Genomic DNA, 14,915 nt, shown 5'->3' on the forward strand with positions numbered 1-14,915 from the left:
AATTAGGTTTATTCATTTTTTCATCAACAACTAATTCATTGCATTAGATATTCATTGCTGCAACTTGTTTCATTATAATTAAAGAAGAAACATTCACACATGTATGAAAAAATGAAACAAATATGATTTCATGTAATAACATAAGACTGATATGAAAGTGGGGATGTGACATCATCAGCCCACCTAATGAATATTCATGATGAGGTGCATGGAACTATTTTCACAAAATATTGCTTAACTTTAAAATTCAATTACTTTGTTGTTTGTTATCCGATTTTAATGAAATTTTCAGCATTCCCCTCAACAGGCATGCTTACATCAGAACCGGAACCTACACCACAGATTGCATGAATGTTAGGGTGTTAATATCTCTGATTTAGGCCTATGTTTACACTCTAAAAACAAATCAGTAAAAAATGAAAAGTTAATAATAATAGGGTCAGCTTGGTGCAATTGTTATTATGGTCATATTTGACTATATTCTAGTCGTATTTTACTAGAACAGAGTTATTTCTTACTAGAATATACGTCAGTAATGTGACTATTGGTGATTGTCATATTTTTAATAGTTGCACCAGCTGACTACTGGTCTAGTCAGTACTGGGTCTAGTCAGTTTGTACAAATAGGGGGGATTCTACAACCGAGGGGGAAGGGAGGAAATGAAAAGGGTAAAAAACAAATAATAAACATTCTATTAACTTGTTTTCAAATTTATCACAAAATGTGATTATCATCTTACATGTCTTCCTCTTTTTTTTTTTTACTCAATCGGGACTATTTAGAATTTTTTACCGGGCGCCGTGTTCTACATCCTCTACTCATTTTCAGTGGCCTTGGTCTTTGCTTAAAACTGTGGAAATATGAAAAAAAATAATACTGCTCCATCTTTTGTGCAAAGTACTTTAAGTATATGTAGGATTTGTGAAGGTCGTCCAGTCATTATACTATCACTGCTAGGGCACTGCGAAAGAAAAAGCGACCCCACGTGAGTAAAAAAATCACAAACTTTTTCATGAAACACGAGCCTTATCGACTTCTCAGCAATTTAAGGTCATGAAATTGACAAAAATAGGATGTTTATTTCATCTGCGTGCAATAAAATTTGGTTGTAAAAGCAGCTTAACATGTAAAAAAAATATTTTTCGAAACGTGACTTGAATTTAGAATAATTTTTCCCTTATGGAGATCTAGGATGAGGGAAGAAAAATCTTTGTTTCCATCTTTCTTTTTGGATTTCCTAGCTGGAGTTGAACAACATATATTCTGGGCCCCGTTTTACAAATAGTTGCAATTGATCCGATCGATCGCAACTATGACGGCAAGCAATGTCAACATCTATTATTATGCATGTTTGTTCAAAATATTTTCTAGCTATTATGTATATTCATCAATGTCTTAAAAATTCACTGTGCTTCTCTGTGTTTACAAACGACATTTTGCACATTTCCTGTAGAAAATATTATGACACTGATGGCTTTCCATAGAGTTACGGCTGATCGGATCAATCGTAACTCTTTGTAAGACGGGGTCCTGGGGGTGTTTCATCAACATTTTTTTCCGACAAGTTGTTAGATCTGACAACTTTCCTGGATTTTGATTGGCTGAGAAGCACTGTTACTATGGTAACTGTCGGATAAAATGGGACTTGTCGGATAAAATGTCTGACAAGTCCTTTCATGAAACGCTCCCCAGGTCTGGAGAGAATGTTCCGTTCCTGGCCTACCTCAATCAGTTCAATTCAATTACATCAGGGTTTTTTTTGCACTTTAAGAAACAAAGCATATTAAAATATCATTTAATTGCGTGGCTTTCCACGAAAGTTATACGCCTTGATCATTATTAGTAATTAAGGGTATACAAAAATTGTTCCCTTAATTGTTTTGTTGCCTCGAGTAAACAATGAAGGATGCTGATAGAGATACCAAGACACCCTCATTGAGAAAGCTGTTGGTTATCGTTTATGAATATGATTGAGTGCGTTATATTTGAGCGGAAGCATATATACACAGGAAAACACACAACGCTGTTTACTATTATGAACCTTACACAGTATTGTCTAACCGTTTAAACAACCATGTTTAATTTATTGAAGATTAGATCTTGAAAATTAAACTTTGTTGCTTAAGATTAATAAACTTGTTTAAACTGTTTAAAAAATTACTGTAAGGTTCATATAGTAAACAGAGTTGTATCATTTCTTTTTACTGTGTAAGTTTTAGGTGGCATCCAATATTAATCCCATTCCTGGGCCCCGTCTCACAAAGAATTGACCTAATCAACATTAGCTGTATGGAAATCCATCATTTTCATAATTTTTCCTTTTGGAAATTCGCACAATGTATTTTGTAAACTAAGAGGAGCACACTGAATTGTCAAGATATAAATATTGAATGTACGAGAATACACCATTCTTTTCTTTTAACAAACCTACATTTTAGATGTTTCACTGCTGGCTTTCCATAGTTGTGGTTGATCAGATCAATCAGTCTATGCATGGTCTGTCTAAGACGGAGCCCTGATAATCAAGAAGAAGCATATTAAAGGGATGGTCCGGGCTGAAAGTATCTGTGGCTTGATAAATAGAGTAGGATTCACTGAGCAAAATGCTGAAAAATTCATCAAAATTGGATAACAAATAATAAAGTTATTGAATTTTAAAATTTAGCAATATTTTGTGCAAAACAGTCGTCATGAATATTCATTAGGTTGGCTGATGATGTCACATCTCCACTTGTTCTTTTGTATTTCCTTATATGAAATTATGTTTATTCAATTTTTTTCCTCCGAGAAGTAGAAAAATTGGATTGACAACTAATTTAGTGCAATAGATATTTATTGCTGCAACTTATTTCATGATAAGGGAGAAATATTATTCACACAAGTATGAAATAATGAAAAAAATGGGATTTTATGTAATAACATAAGAAAAGGGAAAGTGGAGATGTGACATCATCAGCCCACCTAATGAATATTCATGACGACCGTTTTCACAAAATATTGCTCAACCTTAAACTTCAATAATTTTATTATTTGTTATCCCATTTTGATGAAATTTTCGGCATTTTGCTCAGTGAATTCTGCTCTATGTATTAAGATATAAATATTTTCAGCCCAGGAGAGTCAATGTTGGACCCGGGATCTCAATCTGTGATCACTCTGACAGGGTGTTTACTTTGCATAACAGTGGTCATCACAGTTCATACTATATTACGTCGATAATAATAACTGTCCGGAACATGAATTAGATAAGACAACCTGGAAACGCTTCGAGTTTATATCCGCAGCCTCACCGTAGGAGCTGGAAAAAGTACATATTTATCAGTTTAGAACAATAAAGGGCAAGTACCGCTAGTTTGTTTGAGACGAAAGTATCGGTAAAGTCATTGTTTGAATTATGTAATTTCAAGGCAGTCTTTGTTTTAGATAATGTTCCAACTTCCAAAAGTGCAAATCAAGAATTGGGCCCTATATAGGCCTACTTCCATCATAAAAGTCAATCAGCATACAGACATGACAGATGGCCATACATTTTGAATAACCAAAGCATTTATGAAACAGTGTTGAAATGGGAAAAATGAACAGTAGGGAGATCAGTGGGTTAATCTTCTGACTTTTAAACAGAGGGTCGTGGGTTCGAATCCCAGCCATGGCGTAATTTCCTTCAGCAAGAAACTCATCCACATTGTGCTGCACTCAACCCAGGTGAGGTGAATGGGTACCCGGTAGGAAGAAATTCTTTGAATGCCTGAGCGCCTAGGCAGCTCAGCTAAAGCCGGGGTATTAGGCCCGCTGGTAGTCAAAGTTTTCGAAACTGAAGTGGCTACCCTGGGTAATTATTATTATTATTTCCATTGTCCACAACTTGATGTTCTGTACATATATTAAACAGCAACCGGACTTCTTCTTCTTCTAATAATAATAATAATCTATTATTATCATTATTATTATTATTTTTTTATTATTATTATTATTGTTGTTGTTGTTGTTATTATAAAATTGGTGTAGTAGATAGAGAATGTTGGATGAATGAGGCATTAGAACGGCGCATAAACTCAACGGGTTTCGTGAAAGATATGTCTTTCAGTAAGTATGGGTATTAGTTGGAATAAAAAGATAAGATAAGCCAGTAATTATTGTTATTTTTAGAAGTCAGCATTGACATTGTTTGATCATAAAAGAAAGACTTCTGTCAATTTAAAGGTATGCATGCCCATAAGCTGGATGACTTTTTTATCTTAGATGACTGATCCTACGCCACAGAATGCCATACGAGCATCGATCCATGTTTGAATTACCATGGTTTTTGTAGGCATTTTTCGGTGTGCCATTTTTATATTATTTACTTTCCAATGTCAAGTTGTAGAAATTACTGTGGGAATCGATATGTTTGTCACCCCCACCCCATATTTGTGAGGGCAAACGCCACCTGCTCCCCCCCCCCCCCCGATTGACGCCTCTGACCATAAGAACTTGTTTAGGCGGAATTTTCCTCTTCCCATACTAGTTTGTAGTCCTTGTTATTTTGTGACTCTGTGGCTTATTCAATGTTTTGCTATGACGGTCCTGATACAGGCTTAGATTTAATCATCCATTGTTCAGATTTCATTCATACGTCAATAGAATTTAATGAAAGCCCGCCAAATTAGACCATATTTGGGTTAATTACTTAACCAATTCCTGTCATTTCACGAAAAATTAATACCCTCATAAGTGATTTTGAAATTGTCGAGATTCATTGAAGAGAACAATGGCTAAAATTCCAGGGGAATGGTGGCAAACTGTTTGGGGAAACGGCAATTCTGTTTAAATCTACTAAATTTTGACAAATAAGGATTGAATGATATAATCTGTAATATTTCAAACCGTTTTAAATCGTTAAAATTGAGATTCCTCTATTCGACTTGCACCATTTTGGTCACCATAACATTCTACCCAGGAGTACCATGGAGCAGTTCCTTTGTACTGCCAAGCTCCGGTTCTATACTACCTACCATAATGATTGAACATGTATCTGTCGAGTAGTAGGTCCATGGCGTACCTTTCATGTTGTCACCAAGGGATTTCTTCCTCTGATTTTGGGCCCGTTTCATTCAAGAGTTGAAACTTTTGTAACTTTTCCATGATGGTAACTACCAAAGTAACATAATCGCTCAGGGGCCGCGGAAGCGAGGGTGGGGGGGATGCTTCAGCCCCCCCCCCCCACTTTTTCCAAAACCGTTTAGAAAAGTGAAAATGACCATAAGTTATGATTGTGATATTTTGCATGGTCAGACCCCCCCCCCCCCCCCATTCCGTAGACCCTGTCGCTATCAAGGTTGTTATGGTAGTTGGGGCCAAGTTGCAACTTTTATGAAACAGGGCCCCTGTAAAGATTTTTTGGTGTGATTATAATGTTTGATGCACCCATGGACACGTGGGGGAGGCCATCAGGGGAGGAAGTTGGCGGACATCCGTTATTATCTACGAAACTGTGCTAATATACGTTGATATGAATTAACAGTAAAATACGGTCTATTTTGAGACTATGGAAGCTCTTTATTGTCTACTTTAAAATGTATTTACATTCCATTTTCATACACTTAGAAACGTTGGGCAAAACGAGGCAAAATGTTTAACCATTATTGGGCAAAATACTGTCCACACAAGTATCGGTTAAAATCTTCCAAATTGGGTAATAAAAACTAATAATTGGGTACTAATTTGCTCAACCAGATAATGATTGCCAATAATTATTTTACCAACATACAGTATTCAACGCAGTGGACAGTATAAACACGCTTAAAATGTGGGGGCAACAAATATGTTGCCCCAACATTTTAAGCGTGTTTATACTGACATAACAGCTAGAGGTTCGTCACAGGAGGGGGGGGGGTTTCTAGTTTGAGTGCATTTTTACACCCCTCCCCCTGAAAAAGCTGTGCAAACCCTTCACTCAAGTTAAGGGTCTGAATTGCAGCCTACTCATACCTTGTGTACTGAATGCCCTCTCGCTCAGGATTGAAAGGGGATGTTCACCCTGAAGAAAAGTTTGTTGTAAAAATAGCAGAAGAAATGATAAAAAATATTGCCGAAGGTTTGAGAAAAATCCGTTAAAGATTAAGAAAGTTATTAGAATTCAAAGTTTTGGATTTGTCACGTCATAAACGAGGAGCTGTTCCATATGTTATGTAATATAAAATGCATAAATTTCAAATTTTGTATGGTTCCTGATGACTTAATCGTGTTTTCTATTCATGATCAGGTGTGAAATGATTTGTATATTGATATACAAAAGGTACAGTATAAACCATTTTCAATTTTCTGAGAAAATGAAATTTCATTATTTCTTTACCATTCGCTATGTTGGAATGCTGCTCGCATATGACGTCACAAATCAAATAATTGAAATTCTAATAACTTTTTAATTCTTTGATGAGTTTTTCTCAAACCTTCGGCAATATTTTTTTATTATTTTTTCTGCTATTTTAACAAACTTTTTGTCAGGGTGAATTTCTCCTTTCTGGAACAGCAAGTTTTTGTATGTGCTAGTCTTTGCGTGTAGACGCACTTGTTTATCAAAGTTTCAATCAGGGTCTGTGCCTGCAGACTAACGAAAAAGGGGGTTCCCATTTGTAAGTAATATCGGCATAAAACAAATTACGACCTCAAGAAACCACTTTGAAGTTTGAACTATGGCCATTCTAAATATTGGCGTGCATTGGCGTGAAAGCACTTTAGACCTGTCTGACAAAGATGTTTCAGGTCCTACCTTGGTCCGTCCATGGACCTAGTAGTAGGTCCATGGTCCATTTTACTTCGTTGGAAAAGGGTCCTCCTAGACCTATAATTCAATCATGGACCTGTGTAGTAGGTCCATATATGGCCAGCCTAATCGAACTCACCGAAGGTCACGATTGTATATTCCGTTCATAGCAGTGTCGGGTATAGATTTGATCATGGGAAAGATAACTCATGATATTGGTTTGTAGAATCTAGTTAATTCGGATACTATATTCGAAAACTTTGAAGAAATATGTAGGAAATAGGTCTGTGGAATAGATGAAGAAAAAAAGCCGATAATAGAATTGGAATAAGTGATTGACAGGCATGGAGAGGTCAATCAACTTTAGGTCGCACAGTGGAAATTATTATTCCCGCGGTGTTCCTGGCACAGATGTTTGGTTAGTATTATTGAAATGATTTAAAAATCTAGCCTTGATGGATGAATAATAGACAAATCATCACGAACGACGTCATAGATACAATGATACCCTCGTCTGGAAAGTGGCATGGTGATATTCTTCATGATTTGATTTCTCTTGTGAAGAGATGTCTGCAGTATACTAGGAACGTGAGAGGGAGCTACCTAGCCCTTTCTTTTGCTGCTATTTTGGTTCAGACCTTGGCAATTCCAGGCCCTGGCATTGCCCAGATTTTGTAACACAGATGCCATTCCAAGCTTATTTTCCTACATAATATCCAAGGTTCACACCTAGATGATGAGAATCAAAACAATGTAGGCTTACATGATTGTCTCCACAAAAATAAACGCTGGGCCCGACAGAATTGCCATGCCTTCTTCATTTGGTGGGTTTGATATACTCCGGCTGGAAGTGCCAAAATACACCAGAAGGACATAAAGCAAGTTGATACAGACTCAGGAGATTTAGGTGATCTTTAAGGAAATCATATAAATACCCGTCGATCTTACTGGTTCATGTATGATGTACTGACCTTCAAGGTTCCTGTTGTTACTTATCCTTTGTTTTGCTACCCAGTTTAATAGATTGTTCATCCCTGAAGTAGCCTGTGATAGTAAATAGAAGGTGCTGAAGTATTTTGTCGTTCATACTGCTATAGGTGTATGTGTGCTTTCCTGATGATGTTATAGTTGTTTGTGGGAGGGGCTTTCACATGTTTCATTTGGCAATTCGTGTTTTTGTTTTGGGATATCAGCACGATGAAGTGAGCTATAATTTTAACTTGCAACTACTGCAAGGTTCAGCATATGTTCTTGCCATGTGGGGAGAGTCGTATATTCTTGAGATGGGCTTGTACAAAATAGGCTTAAATTCTGATGTTTTGTAGTTGTTTTATGTAGCATGTCATACCTGTATCGTCGAACGAGCATAGTTGGGACTTTCCAGACTCTCCACTGGGGGGCTTGGGGGTGTTTAACCCTCGCGCCGTGGGTCTCGAAACCCTTCCGTTTGATTAGTCTCAAGAATGTACGTATTAACCCCCCGTGGACTGAAGATGTGTTTTCCCTGTCGTGCTGTCGAAAATAGATATGATGAAAATCAAATATTTGAGAGAACGCACCTTGCACTCCGGAGAGCTGCAATAGATCGATCGAAGACCGTGGGCCATACCATCTCCAGACCAGGGAGTTCCCTGTCTAGACTAACCGCTTTCATGTCCGGGCACAGTGGCCCAGTGACCATGGTGTCAGAGTGTCAGCTTCATGAACAGAAGGTCGTCGGTTCGATCCCAGCCGAGGCATAAGGCACAAGACTCTAAAAGAGACTGAGAGTATATTTCTCTTGCAAGAATCTGAAAACATTCCATTCGTCAAGATTCAAAATTTAATTCATGTAGAGTTTTGGCTATCAAAGCCAAAGGGTCTATGGACCACGAAGACAGGTCACTAGAATTGGATAGTCCATTTTTCTAAAGCGCCGAATTGCCCAATGCTCAATCTCTTCTAATCGATATCTTTGGTGGCAGATGTCCTTTTTATCCATCCAATAAACTAAACATTCATGTTTTTGCAAAAATATGTATACGGATGGAATTCAGGCTAAATGATGGGTGAAGCAAAAGTCGTTTCCGGTTAAAGGAAAAGTGCATTCACTTTCAACCCCAGTCATGATGTAGTAAAATAGGACTGTTTTGGAAATTCGAATCAGAATTTAGTACTATAGACTATAGTAAACATTTACCATTTCCCCATTTCTGTTGGTCGCAGAAGTTGAAGTGAGGTAGTGAGAGACTGTATTTTACTGAAGTTTCAACTTAAATATTCACAAAGTAACAAACATTTCACACTGGTTGACATGAGTATAACATCATGGGATCAGATAAATGTTTCTCGAGATAAATATCATATGGAATACGTGTTAAACCCGTGAAGAATGAAGGGCCCTTTGTCAAAAGCAAAGCTTGTGAGTTTAGGCCCCAAATGAAAACGTGAAAATAGGTAAGGCTAAAAGATTGTCAGGAACAAGTAAATTTTAAAAAGGGACGAAAGATGTTTAGGAAATGAACCATCACATCTGTACTGACATAGGCTTTGTATTGTACTCATTGCTTCCTGACAAAACAGTTCGTCCAGTTGCCAACTCGTCTACTATCATTTGGTCTACCATCACCTCGTCCACTCACCACATGGTCTTCTTTCATTTAGTCGTATGCCATTCCGTCTAATAACCAGTTGGTCCAATAGACCAGTTCGTAGTTACTTCAGGGACAATTTTGGTCAAATGACTTTTCATTTCTTTCATTATGATAGGCAGATTTCAAAGCAAGATATTACGTAAGCTTGCCTTACATAGCAGGATGAAGAAATTGAATAGCCCAGGTGACTAGAATAGCACACCAATGAACACTTTATGAAGGTATTTGTTGCATTCCTACTTTGAATGCATATCATAGCATGTTGCACAGTGTGCTTGGCAAACTTTGAAATACCAGTCGTTCGTGGACGCATTGTTTTTTTGTGGATGTAAATGAATACCACTATTCAAAAGAATATATGAATAATCAAGACATCAAAGTTGTGGTGTTTATCTCATTAGATTTTTAAGCCACCATGTTACTTTAGTACAAATGACCTTCCTCTGATCATGCATAGAAAGGAACTACGAACTGGCTTATAGCCATTTAGTCCATATACCGTTTGGTCTAATTAAACTAGCGGCTAATTGTGAAAAATGAATGAAGAGAAAATGGGTATTAGACAAACTGGTTATTAGATGAAATGGTTACAGACGAACTGGCGATTAGACGAAGTGATAATTGAACCAAATGGTTATTGGACTAAATGGTTGTTAGACGAAATGATGGTGGACAGAATGACATGAGACTAAAAGAAGGTAGACTATGTGATGAGTGGACGAGTTGGCAGTGGACAAATTGGCAATTTACCCCTATCATGTCCGACTATAAACTGTGGTATGTTTTTCATATTTGGTAACTGAATGCCTTGGTCTTGGTTATATTCTCAATGACTTAGGCCCGTTTCGGGTACACGTGTACATGCACGGTCAAGTCAGTGCACGTGTACTAAATTCCATCACCGTGTACACGGTAACATCTGCATAAAGCTTGCGTGGGACTGTAAAGTCAGTGAACAAGCTCACAGCCTCACATAAATAATTCTTAGTCAATATATTTCAATTAACCTAGAGTGAGTTTACTTCCAAAATCGCCGATTTAATCCACATTTATTCTGGAGACTCAAGTTTTTGTACCACACGAAATGGGTATGCTCCGGTCAGTGCAGGGCCCTAGTTAGCGCCGACGTTCGTTGGATGCGCATTTTGCATACTGTACCGTACATACATGCACAGATCGCTGCAGAATTGATTGTAACTGAAGTTATCGATTGATTTTCATTATTTTATTGCCAATTTGAGGAGCGTGTGTTTGTAGGCTTGTAGCACATGTGTATGAGCGTATAACACGTAACGAGACTCTCGAAAGCGTTCTTCAATCACTTTTAGATCCAATTTGAGAATCACCAATTGCGGCAGCGATCATTGCTCCAGTTACGTGTTATACGCTCATAAACATATGCTACAAGCCTACAAACACACACTCCTCAAATTGGCAATAAAATAATGAAAATCAATCGATAACTTCAGTTACACTTAATTCTGCAGCGATCTGTGCAGCATGCATGTACGGTACAGTACGGTATGCAAAATGCGCATCCAACGAACGTCGGCGCTAACTAGGGCCCTGCACTGATTTACTTTTGCATTCTTTATTAGTTTAATGCGCTGCTAAGCTGAGTAAACTTTTTAATTGCACCAATTTTTGTGGATTGATACTTCTAACTTCTCAGGTAAGCTTTAAAACCGTGACTTATAGGCTACATGTAGGAAACACTGAAAACATACTCAGAGATGCCAAGTTCAAAAAAATGTTATGCGTGAGATTTTCATGACTCGACGTCTCTGTGCGCGCGCGGCCAGTACTTACACTCGTACGTTGCGAAAAGGCGCGCGCGCATGAGAAATGGGCTTCAAAACTATGCGATGCACGCACGCGATTCATCGTATCACGTACTAGCTGTGCGCTGACGTGCACTCTCGATTCGTCTCGCGTGCCGGGCTGGACGCGAAGGCGGTCGGCCAGTCGTATAATCTGGCGAATAATGCTACTTTTTCTCTTTTTTTTCTGTCGGGTCCCGATGCGTGAGAAAAATGGGTGCTATGCGTGAGATCGTGAGACGGACCCTGAATGCGTGAGTCTCACGCACAATGCGTGAGACTTGGTAGCTCTGCATACTGTAACTCACTCTCACTCAGTGTTTACAACGTGTACACGTGTACACGACCGAAAAACACGCCGTGTACACGACCGAAAAACACGCCGTGTACACGTGCATCAAAAAAGGACTCCTAATTCTCATACAGGTAGGCTACGCGAATGTATTACAAAGTCTGGCTCAGTGACTCAGTGAGAATGAATAATTATTGTAGGCCCACTTTCAAGCAAATAACTAAAACTTGTGTATCTGTAAATGTTATTCATATATGAAATGATTATTGTAGATAGTTGTCTGAATGAAAAAGACGCGGAGTGTCGAACATTTTGATGGAATAAACTTTTGTTGAAATACCTTGTTAGATCGTTTTCCTCATTGACCAGGTACCTCCATCGCTTGTTGCATCATTTCGATGTCATATATCCTGAAAAGTCCTATTCGATATGCCCATTAGTACTGTCGACGGAACTATTATATAATCATTTCCGAAAACAGCTTCCTTTTCAACACTTTCACATTTTTAGATCTGATTGTAATGTAGGCCGACATTGCGAATAAAAGGTTGGTAACTACATCACCTTTTCCAACCATCTCTACATTAGGCCTACATGCATGTATGCATGCATGATGAAAAGTTTGAGAATAGTTCTATGGTTTAAGCATCACTAAAATGATCTTTCTCGAAGCATGTGCAATCGATTGAAAATTTTCACTTGCAAATGGATTAATTCTGATATTCTGATGAGGTCTCAGCAAGTTGATATATTTGGGGTTTTTTTATTTGAAATAAAAAAAACAAGTGCACACCTAGTTAGCGATAATGCGTAAAGCATTTCATTTTATTTGAAAGCAGGGTAAAGAGCATATGGGCCCTATAGGTGCCGTGGCTGGGGATCGAACCCCGGACTTTCCATGTATAGCCAGGCACCTTAGACCAATCGGCCACGGCACCTATGACCGCTTTGTTGCATAATAACAGACCAGCAATCGATCGTAACTTATTTCAGGATTTATGTTTAATATGGGGAAAATGAAATATGCTGTATGGCACGCCAAATGATATATGGGGCACAGTGGAAATATCATGCCTACCATGCCTACTGTTTAGTTTATCATATATATGTTATTAAAAAAAACAGTAACTATTGAAAGTTTAATTTCGCTGATTCAGTAGCTAATTCAATCATCATTGCAAGTACGGTCAGACTAGATCTTTATGGTTGCTCATACTTAAAGGTCAAGTCTACCCCAGCAAAATATTGATTTGAATAAATAGAGAAAAATCAAACTAGCATAACACTGAAAATTTCATCAAAATCGGATGTAAAATAAGAAAGTTATGGCATTTTAAAGTTTCGCTTATTTTTCACAAAACAGTGATATGCACAACTCAGTGACATGCAAATGAGTCAGTCGATGATGTCCATCACTCACTATTTCTTTTGTTTTTATTGTTTGAATTATACAATATTTCATTTTTTACAGATTTGACCATAGGGACCAACTTCACTGAACCATATAGTATTAAACAAAGCCAATTCCACATGTTCAGGGAGGAATTAATCACTGTTTTACTTAATAATGAGGAGAACATTAGAATATTTCATAAAAAAAAATACAAAAGAAATAGTGAGTGGATGACGTCATCAGTCTCCTCATTTGCATACCAACCAGGATGTGCATATAACTGTTATGTGAAATTAAGCGAAACTTTAAAATGTCATAACTTTCTTATTTCACATCCGATTTTGATGTAATTTTCAGTGTTATGCTTGTTGGATTTTTCTCTTTTTCTTCAAATCATGTTTTTGTTGGGGTGGACTTGTCCTTTAATTTTGAGGGAAAATCAAGATTTGAAAATATCATTAGACACGGACATGGTATTTGTCCGTACATCTGAAGCTTTTCGAGATGCAATCATCGGGGTAAAATCAAATGAATGAAAAGAAAACAAATATGCCTATATTAATATAAACAGAAGCGGAAAAGAGGGAGAAACTTCTGCATAGTGGAGGCGCGATAGCTCAGTCGGTAGAGCGGGGGATTCGTATTCCGGTGACCCGGGTTCGATTCCCACTTGGTGCGCTAGTGCCCTTTGGTAAGGCATTAATCCTCAGTACCAGGTCCTTCGGAGGGGACCTTAAGCCGTCGGTCCTCTGGTTGCTTGCTTACAAGCATTCATGCTTTCTTAGCAATCAGGTAAAAAATCACCACCACCACCAAATATCATTTTGGCATTCCATATTATAGTTGTTTGTAAGTCATGCTGCGTATTTTAAGATACCTGGAACATTCCTTGGAATCAACCTGCATGGAATTGAGAACGATGGGCGACAATCAGAATCATGATAGACCATACACTTTGGTTTACATTTTTAGATGTTTGTGGAGCGTGATCATAAATCAGCATTTGAAAGACTTTACACCAAATGTCATGGATGTAAAAATGAAATCTTCCATCTTGGGAAGAAAAAAAGTCTAATGAAAACAGTAGGCCTACTCTGTTGATTTTATCACGTTGAACTCGCGAACAGGTGTGCATGATCGGGAAATATTCAGAATATGCAACCAAAGTCATGTAAGGTTCACATACTGTATATCGTTGAACTAGCCTCACATAAATCAATCCAACCAGGGAGTTATTTTTTTCCTCCATGTTCCATCCATACTACAACAAAAGACAGCGAAATGACTCCAACCGCTGTCCCACACATACACCGCAATCGGTTATTTTCACCCATGTCTACACCCTCATTCAAATATACTGGCTTCTAGTTCTCCTTGGCTCATTTTCATATAGATTTCTAACATTTGCTGATAAGCATGCATTTGGTTTTAACCCATATCTGTCAATTTTCTTTGGTCTAGCCATAGAAATATCCAACCATATTCCACATTTGGCAAGTCCTTTTGATATTATTATTGTCTAACGGGTGGCTCACGGATGCTTTAAACGTTCTTAACATGCAGTATCGTGCAGAAAACGAATATTTTAAGATTCCAGAACAAGAACATGATTGATAGTGATAAATATCACCCGATTACCCCGAATTATGCGGTTATGCTACAAGGAATTAAAAAGGAAAAGGAAAGTTTGATCTGACTTGTTGCTAGGCAACCAGAAGCTTGGCGAGTTGAACGTCACATTCCGATAATAATCACTCATCTTTAGAATGGCTGTCATTTTGTTGCGCTTTCAAGACTGTGGGGAAGACCTTGAAATGTCACTGTAAACATTTATCGCATTCACTCACTCCGCTGATTGTTAAGGTGGTCATATTCCCTGCATTTGAAATATAATCACTTTTTCAAAAAACTATCTGTTAACCGCTGATAATATTTTCTGGTAGTATTTCTCAACATGACCGAGTCCGTTCAGAAATAGCATGCCTTACAACATTATTTTGTAAGATTGAAGTATGCTGCCTTTGTGTGGGCGAG

At 37.8% G+C, this 14,915-nt stretch overlaps 1 protein-coding gene across 1 annotated transcript in view; it reads left to right on the forward strand.

Moving 5' to 3' along the window:
- Positions 1 to 14,915, forward strand: part of LOC121428861 (ADAMTS-like protein 2) — a 33,834-nt gene that overhangs the window by 1,073 nt on the left and 17,846 nt on the right. The gene's annotated exons all lie outside the window — the stretch shown is intronic.

This window comes from Lytechinus variegatus, chromosome 15 (genome assembly GCF_018143015.1).
Source record: "Lytechinus variegatus isolate NC3 chromosome 15, Lvar_3.0, whole genome shotgun sequence".
NCBI lineage: Eukaryota > Metazoa > Echinodermata > Echinoidea > Temnopleuroida > Toxopneustidae > Lytechinus > Lytechinus variegatus.